General features: G+C 41.2%; 1 long non-coding RNA gene across 4 annotated transcripts; it reads right to left on the bottom strand.

Annotated features, from left to right (window-relative positions):
• Positions 1–1,122: 1,122 nt before the first annotated feature.
• LOC125508406 lies at positions 1,123–6,695 on the bottom strand. Of its 4 annotated transcripts, XR_007283421.1 has the most exons (5): positions 6,543–6,689; positions 6,217–6,439; positions 5,897–6,003; positions 2,675–5,798; positions 1,123–1,911 (listed from the first exon to the last, which is right to left on the bottom strand). It is a non-coding gene; the product is annotated as an uncharacterized LOC125508406 (long non-coding RNA). The 4 variants fall into 4 exon arrangements; XR_007283420.1 differs by having other exon boundaries at positions 2,675–6,003; positions 6,543–6,695; XR_007283423.1 differs by lacking the exon at positions 6,543–6,689 and having other exon boundaries at positions 1,125–1,911; positions 6,368–6,381.
• Between the last annotated feature and the right edge of the window lie 4,859 nt (positions 6,696–11,554).

The following is an 11,554-nucleotide window of genomic DNA, read 5'->3' as shown; positions in this document are numbered from 1 at the left end:
GCTTCACTTATATCTTTTAGAGCACGGTGATGGATTTGTTTTATAAAAACTATTGTTCTCTCATGCTTCACTTACATTATTTTGAGAGTCTTAATAGCATGGTAATTTGCTTAAAATCCTAATATGCTTGGTATGCAAGATTAATAATAAGACTTTCGTATGAGTGTGTTGAATACTAAGAAAAGTTTGATGCTTGATGATTGTTTTGAGATATGGAGGTAATAATATCAAAGTCATGCTAGTTGAGTAGTTGTGAAATTGAGAAATACTTGTGTTAAGGTTTGCAAGTCCCGAAGCATGCACGTATGGTAAACATTATGCAACAAATTTGAAACATGAGGTGTTATTTGATTGTCTTCCTTATGAGTGGCGGTCGGGGACGAGCGATGGTCTTTTGATGTCTTGTAGATTTTTACAATAAGTATGTGAGTTCTTTATGACTAATGTTGAGTCCATGGATTATACGCACTCTCACCCTTCCATCCTTGCTAGCCTCTTCGGTACCGTGCATTGCCCTTTCTCACATTAAGAGTCGGTGCAAACTTCGCCGATGCATCCAAACCCCGTGATATGATACGCTCTTTCACACATAAACCTCCTTATATCTTCCTCAAAACAGCCACCATACCTACCTATTATGGCATTTCCATAGCCATTCCGAGATATATTGCCATGCAACAACTTTCCATCATTCCGTTCATCATGACACATTCATCATTGTCATACTGCTTAGCATGATCATGTAGTTGACATGGTATTTGTAACAAAACCACCGTTCATAATTCTTTCATACATGTCATTCTTGGTTCATTGCATATCCCGGTACACCGCCGGAGGCATTCATATAGTCATCTTTGTTCTAGTATCGAGTTGTAATCATTGAGTTGTAAATAAATAGAAGTGTGATGATCATCATTATTAGAGCATTGTCCCAAGTGAGGAATAAAAAAAGGCCATAAAAAAAGAAGGCCCAAAAAAAGAGAAAGGCCATAACAAAAGGCTCAAAAAATAAGAGAAAAAGAGAGAAGGGACAATGTTACTATCCTTTTACCACACTTGTGCTTCAAAGTAGCACCATGATCTTCATAGTAGAGAGTCTCTCGTGTTATCACTTTCATATACTAGTGGGAATTTTTCATTATAGAACTTGGCTTGTATATTCCACCAACTAGTTGACCCGTTGCGCCAAATGGGGCAGAGACCTGCTGAAGACATGTTGTCGATGAAAATAGTTTCATGCTGCAAGAATCTTGAACTAAACCATAGTCTAGGAAAAGGGAAATTTTGCATAATATGAATATGTTCAATCTGAAAAAAATGGCCACTATGACGAGGTAGTAAAGTTGGCATGGTTGTATTTTTTTAGCAAGTTTGAAATGATGGTTATCATGATGAAAAATTTGTGCATGCATATATTTCTTGGGATGATGAGAGAGTAAAGCTGGCTTGGCATATTATTTGAGAAATGATCTGTCATCTTACTTGTCCCGACATGTAAGATATGCTAGCCACCAGTGGAATGACCTCTTTGGGAATACCTAGTCGTTTGTTCTGGAACCCAACTGCTCCAAAAACTTGCATTGGATTCAACCCGCTTGAAAGTACAGCCAACGTTGCTAATTCCCATAGGATTACTTACATAGGGGCAGAAGCTCTTTCTCTAACATGCAAGCAGAACGAACATAGGACTGTACGTATAATAAGTTTCTATAAGATAAGCAGCTTGTTGTGTTACCACCTAGACAAAAGCACCTGAGTGGACAGATCAAAACGCTGAATAGGGGCCACATCTAGCACACGCTTTTCACATATCATTTGAATTTTGGTGGATCCTGGATGAACGGCTTCTTGGAGACTGAATTCGGGTGGACTCCTAGATCTCCAGTATAGATATTAATCCAGAAAATTGTCCTATGGAAAATACAAAAATATAAGAACCATGAGCTGAAAGCATGCTTGTAATTAGAACAACAACCTACATGTAATTCGTCAGGGAGAATGATACTGCAAAAAAGGTTAAATCTCTTATACTGAAAACCGTGCAAAGGAGTGCCCCACTGTAATAATGTAAATTTCCTGGGATGTATATTTAATAGCTAAATTTTGTTCAAATATCTGGGAATATTAATCATAAAGCCGAAGAATGCATGAAACAGCAGACCAAATATATCTACCATAAGACACTGAAAAAGATATCATTTGGATCTATTTTGTCAACAAAATTGACATACACAATAACCATGACAATCCTGCACAAAGGATGGTATACACCAGAATACTTTCACTCGTAAATTCTATCTAAAAGCTAAGGTTTATTCTTAGATGCAAATATACTATCAACTCATAAAGCTGAGATACCCCTTCGGACCAGATCACCTAAGTTGGCACTAATATCAACTTTTACTTTGCAATAATAAGAAGATCTTCATACTTTCCTCTGTCCCAAATCTAATAGGTTTACAACCCTGATATATGACATTGGCTACTGTCATGTTGCATTTCAAAAGAACAAGGGAAAAAGGCACAACAACCATGTTCTATTACCCAATTTCAGTAACCATAAACTCTGTGCCTAGTAGCAAAGATCTCATAAATGCACATACACATGATCACAAATTGTATCATCTAAATGCAAGAACAAAGTGGAGGAAAGAGAGAGGATGTAGAGGCAAACCTGAACTTCCTCGAGCACCTTGCTCCTGCTGCTCTAGTCGGAGACCCTCCCTCAACCGCCAATCACATCCGCAACCGCCGCTGAAATGTAATGAAGGTCTCCCATGAAAGGAAATTAATATCTATATGTGAGAAATCAGATGAGAATATGCGGAGTAACCAATAGGCATTTTTAGCATCGCTATGATACTGGATAATGTTGGCCTCTGGCAGCACGATGCATCACAATCATATGTCGAGACACAAAGGTAAGCAGTAGATAATTTTATACCCCAGTGTAGACTGTGCGTTCTTCCTGAATGGAACACAGAAAACCTGAATTGGAATTTTCAGAAGTTCTCTAAAACTACATGTCATCAATGAGTAAAGTATCCTATGCCTAGTACCTATGTACGTAACAAATTCACGTCTCCATTGTCCAGAATTCAACAGCCATCAGAATATAAACAAACTTGACAAGCATTGTACTGCTCCTTCTTACATAGACCATGCAAACTAACAAGGATGTCCCTTCAACCACATATAACACAAGCATAAAGCAAAGAATATTAAACTGCGACTTCAACTATAGATAACACAAGCACCATTGTGTTGTCTAGCATAAACAACATGGAGCCCGTAGCAGCAGCGTACGATCTGCGATTTACATTTATACTCAGTACTGTTAGCAAAACAAACCACCTTTCGTTTATTAAATCATGATTTTCTCACCATGAATCATAGTAAATTATATATACATGATTTTCAGTCATGGTTGGTTTCTGTGCCTAAAATAGGTATGCAAATTGGTGCATGGGTACAAATAGTAGCAAGTATCGCTCACGGATAACAATCTACTCAAACTGAATTGAAACCGGACAAATAATGCAACCAGACAACCAGGTATAAAACTGGCACATATGTGTACAGACAACTATTTCATTGGCCTTTCCTCGAATTTGTACCTATTCATGTGTGCTTATGTTTAAAGATCGAGTATCCATCCGCTGTAACATCAAGAAATTGCACATGTATCTTTCTCTCCACTCTTTTCACAAAATTGGTTGCTTTAAACATAAAAATTGTTGGCAATACATATATGATTATATTTTTTCCAAATAATTAACTCACATGTCAGCACAAAAAATATTCGTTGGTATGAAAAATGAAGATAGAAGTGTTTTGAAATGTTGTCTCTCGATAAAAAACGGCTATACCAATTACTGAGGCATATATGAATATAGTTGGTTTATTTTAATATACTTGGTTTACTTTAATAGCATAGTTGAAACAAAAAAACAGCCGTTGTTATGAAAAATTAAAATAGAAGTGTATTGAAAAGGTTGTCTCTCTCAATAAAAAACAAGACTGAGAATAGTAAGGCGGATAAATTAAGAATGACAAGTAAACCAAGAGATGAAAAGATTGAAAACCACATATAGTCAAAAGACCGAAAACCACATGAGTAAAAAAGTACTTGTTTGGAAACTAAACCTGAAGTACTGAGACTAAAAATAAGACTATTTAATTAAATGAAAGTATGAAACTACTGAACTATTGAAATACCAAACACACTGTCCAACTAAATCATGTAAAGACTAAAAACTGAAAAAAGCATAAATTAGCCTAACTAACAAAGTGGAAAAGTCTGATCTATGAAAGAGATAAACTATCAAGAATCATAGGGGTCTATTGAGATGGACTAAAATACTGGCAAATGATGCAAGCACAATGACTAAATAAAGGAACAAAAAACTGAAGGAACAAAGAGAAAGGAACAAAAACTAAACCTAATCAATCAACTGAATGTGACATGAGTGATTTAACTGATGGACAAAATGTACTGCTTACTCTACTACATAATGAACAAACACTGAACAACTTAAAGAAACATGATCGAAATGAAACTATGATTTTCCTAACGGGTGCAGGTCTGCGACAAATGAAACGTGACTGCACCTAAATATCAAAAACTACAAAAGAAAACATTAAACACTTAAAAGAATGACAGAGGGTACATAGAAAATACGAAACACACCCGTGGAGATTACAAAAGTACTCAACATAGAGAAACATAAAAACTAATTCCAGAGATCACACACACACAGAGTACTGTCTCTGTGGCGAAACATGTGCATCAGCGGAGAAACAATAGTCCAACATTTACACGCCTCGCGGGCTGCAAAAATGCAGGCTGCAATTCAATGATAATGCAAAAGTGTCAGGCAACATGCAATGCTGGAATTTGCGAATCATTATCTAACTAAGCAACTTCGAGCTAGACAGAAGAAACACATAATGGATGATGAGAAAACACTACCCACTACCACGCCTAACTCTCACATGAGTATGGTGGGACTCTCCTTATCAAGAGAATAGTCGCGTCGTCTAAATAGTGAGTTGCCTACCACAATTTGTATATATGCATTTGTACATGTGATATGCTAAACTGAACATCATAGAGTTAAAACCATTGAGCTGGTCCAGACATTAGCATTGCCAATAAAAAATACTTTACCTACCATCAGATCACTTCATGTGGTCTGTGCGTTTAGTCCTGAGGCCATATCCATCTCCCCTCAACATACAAAAAGCAAAATATCTAACAAAAGGGAAAGCAACAAAAAAAACTTCTCTATTGGTTAAAATACTGAGCTAGGCAAGTTGAATAGTTAAGGCATTGCCATGTGTTCATTGTCAAATAATCAATGTTTTAGCACATGATACACAATAACGAACTGCATGCATCTCATAGCTACATAGAGGAAATCCGGATCATGGCTGCTCAGTTCGAAGTGGATATTAACAAACAGAAAAAGGAGAAGTTATCACAACATCTGTCAAGCTGCAACATTAGCTTGCTAATATTTATTAGGTATGCAACACATAACATACTTTAAGCCTCAAGCCATCAACAATTCCAGGTCCAGGAATTATATGAGCATCAATAATACCAAGTATATTGCTCTCATGTGTAGAATATTCATCTTGAAAGGAAAAAACTAAGCATACTGCGTGAATATGCAAATAGAATGGAAGGATAGGGAATAACACATTTCTCACCATTCGTCTTGCATAATGAATGTGTTTTTAATGTCAGCAAACTTGCGGTTCTCAAAGATCAAAAGGTTGCGCTTCTCAGCAATCTTCAAAAAGAGTTCATAAGATCCCATTATATAAAGGATGTTGAATTTGCATATTCAATAGTGAACAACTCTGGTAACTAAATAAAGGAGGCATCTACCCATAATCATAAGAGAATTACATCCTGTACTTGCTAAACTGATCCTTCTCCTAGTAGTTGGCGTCCTCCCCCTCCATAAATATGGCAGAAATCATCCATCAACAGAGCTTAAAACAGGATGGAAGGTGAAAAAAGCTCGTCAAGTTGAACCCACAAGCATGGACGCTATATGATATTAGAAGAAAAAGCATGGAAAATGTCATAGCTAGTAGAGCAGGACCATTGCTACTCAAACCTAAAAAAATTGAGGATTGCAACTCAGATCTAATAAAAAGTTCACATCATTGAAGTTCATATGAACATCAATTCACTGTAACTACCTTTCTGGGTGGGTCACCTCCCTCTCGTGTAAACCACAGCCACCGCCCAGCGCCGCCGCCTTCCTCTTCTCTCCTGAGCACTTGCCACCGACCTCCGTGCCCTCGCCTCTCGCCTCCGGCCTCAGTGCGAACATCAATTCACTGTAACTACCTTTCTGGGTGGGTTGGTGGGCGGAGCAGATGGCTTCGGTGGAATGAATTTGACAAATGAATCAACCTTCCTCTAGAAATAAGGAAGGAAGTTTCGTTCATTCATTTGAAAAACAGCAGCAGCAGTGTATGTAGTGTCTTGATCCATGGAAGAAGGTGGGGGAGCAGGAAGGGACCTTGTGCGTGGGGTAGTCGTGGTCGTGGTCGGGCTGGACGGCGTCTCCGAAGAGCTCATCCATGGAAGGTAGGAAGGAGCTGCTGCAGGTCGCCTGCTGCTACTACGGACTGAATCGAACAGAAAAAGAAATCAGGGGTCCGATCCGATCTGATGTGAGAGAGGAGCGTAGTCGGGGAAAGGGAGAGCTCACCGTTGCCTGTAGGCTGTAGGTCGCCGACCACCCTAAAAAAAATCGTCCATTGCCTCCAGACTCCTCCTCCTCTCCCTGCAATAGCTGCCAACCCTCATCTCTCTCATCTCCTCCCTCAAGTTAACTCCTCTCTCCTTGTCCACGTGCCCAATGCCCAACTCCCGTGCCCTCACCCTCGCCTCCTGGAACAGCCATTGCCGCATCGTTGGCGCTCGGCCGCCCCGGGAGTAGCAGGCAGCGGCGGTGATGAGCGAGGATGAGGGAGGGGCTGTGGGGAACGAAGCGTACGCAACACCCCGGCAGCGGCATGGTGCCACGAACGGCGGCTTCCTCCCGGCGACGTGGTTGTAGGGGAGAGAGGAGGGAGGCAGAACGGCGGCGGCGGCTAACGAGGATGGAGGAGGGAGGAGCGCAAGATGTGGGGCTTGGTGAGGCTAGGGTTTGTCCGGTGGGGGCTGGGGCCTGGGGAGACGGGGGATTGGGTGCGGAGCGCGTGGTGGGGATTGGGCAAAACGGCCTGCACGCGGAAACAGGCGACCCAGCCAACCAACGTGCCACGCGAGCCCACCCGTCATTGGCCAGTGAAAATGATCGTGAGGTGAAAACTGATTTAACCGTCGTGAAGATCCAACGGCTCAGGCGTGTCCGAGAGCCAGATCCGACGACCCACGAATGCCCAATCGGGGGAGCCTTCTGGAGGGGAGTTGTCTAGCCTCTTTTATCTTTTAAATAAATGGGCCTCCTCAAGTGCCCTAGGTCTTCGTGAGCAAGCAAGTTGGATGCACACCCACTAGTTTCTTTTGTTGAGCTTTCATACATTTATAGCTCTAGTGCATCCGTTGCATGGAAATCCCTACTCCTTGCATTAACATCAATCGGTGGGCATCTCCATAGCCCATTGATTAGCCTCGTTGATGTGAGACTTTCTCCTTTTTGTCTTCTCCACATAACCCCCCTTCATTATATTCTATTCCACACATAGTGCTATGTCCATGGCTCACGCTCATATATTGCGTGAAAGTTTATAGGTTTGAGATTACTAAAGTATGAAACAATTGCTTGCCTTGTCATCGGGGTTGTGCATGATGATAGCATTCTTGTGTGACGAAAATGAAACATGACTAAACTATATGATTTTGTAGGGATGAACTTTTTTTGGCCATGTTATTTTGAGAAGACATAATTGCTTAGTTAGTATGCTTGAAGTATTGTCATTTTTATGTCAATATGAACTTTTGTCTTGAATCTTTCGGATCTGAATATTCATACCACAATTAAGAAGAATTACATTAAAATTATGCCAAGTAGCACTTCGCATCAAAAATTCTGTTTTTATCATTTACCTACTCGAGGACGAGCAGGAATTAAGCTTGGGGATGCTTGATACGTCTCCAACGTATCTATAATTTTTGATTGCTCCATGCTATATTATCTACTGTTTTAAACATTATTGGACTTTATTATCCACTTCTATATTATTTTTGGGACTAACCTATTAATCGGAGGCCTAACCCAGAATTGCTGTTTTTTCCTGTTTTCGGGTTTCGAAGAAAAAGAATATCAAACGGAGTCCAAACGGAATGAAACCTTCAGAAACGTGATTTTCTCATCAGATAAGATCCAGGAGACTTGGACCCTCCGTCAAGAAAGCCACGAGGTGGTCACGAGGGTAGGGGCGCGCCCCCCCTAGGGCGCGCCCCCCTGCCTCGTGGGCCCCTCGAAGCTCCACCGACATGCTTCTTCCTCCTATATATATCCACGTACCCCCAAACGATCGGGGACGGAGCCAAAAACCTAATTCCACCGCCGCAACTTTTTGTATCCACGAGATCCCATCTTGGGGCCTGTTCCGGAGCTCCGCCGGAGGGGGCATCGATCGCCGAGGGCTTCTACATCATCATCCAAGCCCCTTCGATGAAGTGTGAGTAGTTTACTTCAGACCTATGGTTCCATAGCTAGTAGCTAGATGGCTTCTTCTCTCTTTTTGGATCTCAATACAGTGTTCTCCTCCTCTCTTGTGGAGATCTATTCGATGTAATCTTCTTTTTGTGGTGTGTTTGTTGAGACCGATGAATTGTGGGTTTATGATCAAGTCTATCTATGAATAATATTTGAATCTTCTCTGGATTCTTTTATGTATGATTGGTTATCTTTGCAAGTCTCTTCGAATTATCAGTTTGGTTTGGCCTACTAGATTGGTTGTTCTTGCCATGGGAGAAGTGCTTAGCTTTGGGTTCAATCTTGCGGTGTCTTTTCCCAGTGACAGAAGGGGCAGCAAGGCACGTATTGTATTGTTGCCATTGAGGATAACAAGATGGGATTTTTATCATATTACATGAAACTATCCCTCTACATCATGTCATCTTGCTTAAGGCGTTACTCTGTTTTTAACTTAATACTCTAGATGCATGCTGGATAGCGGTCGATGAGTGGAGTAATAGTAGTAGATGCAGAATCGTTTCGGTCTACTTGTCTCGGACGTGATGCCTATATACATGATCATACCTAGATATTCTCATAACTATGCTCAATTCTGTCAATTGCTCAACAGTAATTTGTTCACCCACCGTAGAATACTTATGCTCTTGAGAGAAGCCACTAGTGAAACCTATGGCCCCCGGGTCTCTTTCTCATCATATCAATCTCCATGACTTTATTATTGCTTTGCTTTTACTTTGCTTTTACTTTATTTACTTTGCATCTTTATACCAAAAATATCAAAAATATTATTTATCATCTCTATCAGATCTCACTTTCGTAAGTGACCGTGAAGGGATTGACAACCCCTAAGCGTGTTGGTTGCGTTGACTATTGTTTTTGTGTAGGTACGAGGGACTCAAGCGTAGCCTCCTACTGGATTGATACCTTGGTTCTCAAAAACTGAGGGAAATACTTATGCTACTTTGCTGCATCATCCCTTCCTCTTTGGGGAAATCCAACGCAGTGCTCAAGAGGTAGCAACATCTCATCTTAGTTGAGCTTTGCTCCTACCTACTCTTTTCTTGAGAGAGAGACCACTCCCATGGAGTTCAAGACCTCCATGTGAGAAGATCACGAGGGATTCAAGACCCCATCATGGGAAGATCCTTCTAAGATTCAAGACCTCAACTCCTTCAAGGATTGGGATGAACTAGCTACCGTGTATCCTCCCTTGTTGATTTTGGATCGTGTCGTATGTATGTGGATTTAGCACATGTGTGATGGCATATTGCCTATTTGAGTGTTCCTCTCGTGATTTCCCTTGTGTGTTTCCCCTCGTGTTCTTCATAGAATCCACTCCAATCATGAAAGATCGGCCCCACTCTACATCATGGTGCCTATTTTCTTGTATCGCGATTGGAGTTGGGGGCTGAAGCAGGCGGTGGTGTAGTAGAACGTGTGGAATTAGAAGACGCACGCGATGTCCATGATGAAGTTTGACTTGCAAAAAAGTTAGTCCATGCCATGGCTGCCTGTCGATCATGCACTTCACGTTCACCTTTGCAAGCAAGATGGAATAAGCGAGTGACATTGTTATAGTCCTTATATTCTAATGTGGTTTAAGTTTCTCTATTTAACTCACCCATAAAACGTGCAAGCATAGCTTCATTATCCTCAACAATACCACGTCGAATCAATCTAGTTTGTAATTCCTGATAATATTCCTCTACATAATTTTTTCCTTGTCGTAAACGCAACAATTTTTAAAGTAATCCACGTTGATAATATGGTGGAACTGAACGAGTACACATAGCATCTTTTAAAGCAACTCAAGTATTTTGAACATTATTGTATAAATACAATGTTCTGACCACCAGACACAAGAAAAACCAGTGAAAACACAAACAACAGCTTGAACATGTCTATCCTCGTAATTTTGCAAGCATGTAAAATGTTGTTCAATTTCTAACTCCCAAGTAAGATATATATTAGGAATGTACCAACCCTCAAATGGCAGAATATTTAATTTCAGTTTAGGGACATGTTCATCAGCTCATACCGGAGGTGGTGGTGCAGGCCTTCCGTTTTGATTGTAGGCGTGTAGGCGACCATATGGTTGCATGTAGTTCTGATATGGATCAACCTCATCCTTGTAGTCGTAGTACTGCTTATAGTCGTAGTACTGCTCGACAGTAGTAGCAAGAGGCGCAGAAGCAGTAGCAGCACCACCAAAATGTTGGCCTTGCTCAAGGGGAACACGCCTCGCTCGTCCTAATTGATCTGTAACGTGAAGTGGAGGGTTGTTATCACTACAAAAAAAATACACTTCCGTGATGATACGTGCTTGTCGCAGTAGGTCGCTTTTTTTGTCATGCATGTACATCCATGACAAATTTATGACAGAATCAAGATAGTCATACTTGTGCTGTCGTAGAAGTGTTCCATGACATTACCAAAATTATCATCACGGAAGTGTCCACTTCCATGGCGATAAATCGCGCGTCACAGAAGTGCTTTCGTCAAGGGTGACCGACACGTGGCATCCACCGTAACGGAACGCCGTTAAGCTATCCGGTCGGGTTTTGGATCCGATAACCCGTTAACATCCCCGACCAATGGGGATTTTCCACATGTAAAATCATCATTGGCTAGAGGAAACACGTGTCGGCTCATCGTTGGGACAGATGTCATCCACTCACTGGACAGAAGGCGCCTATGATACGTCGACACGTGGCACGACCCAACAGTGGCCCATTCCTATGAAAAGGCCGGCCCATTTGACTTGGTCAAAAGCTGGCGGGCTGGCCCATGGAAAGCCTGTTAACGGCATGTTCGCATATAGCCCATTTACAGCCCGTTAATCCAAGGCCCGTTACGCCCTATCCGAATTAGGCCCAGTT

The sequence above is a fragment of the Triticum urartu genome, chromosome 5, assembly GCF_003073215.2.
Source record: "Triticum urartu cultivar G1812 chromosome 5, Tu2.1, whole genome shotgun sequence".
NCBI classification, from domain to species: domain Eukaryota; kingdom Viridiplantae; phylum Streptophyta; class Magnoliopsida; order Poales; family Poaceae; genus Triticum; species Triticum urartu.
The sequence above is the reverse complement of the archived record's forward strand: the minus strand, read 5'-3'. Positions and strand labels throughout refer to the sequence as shown.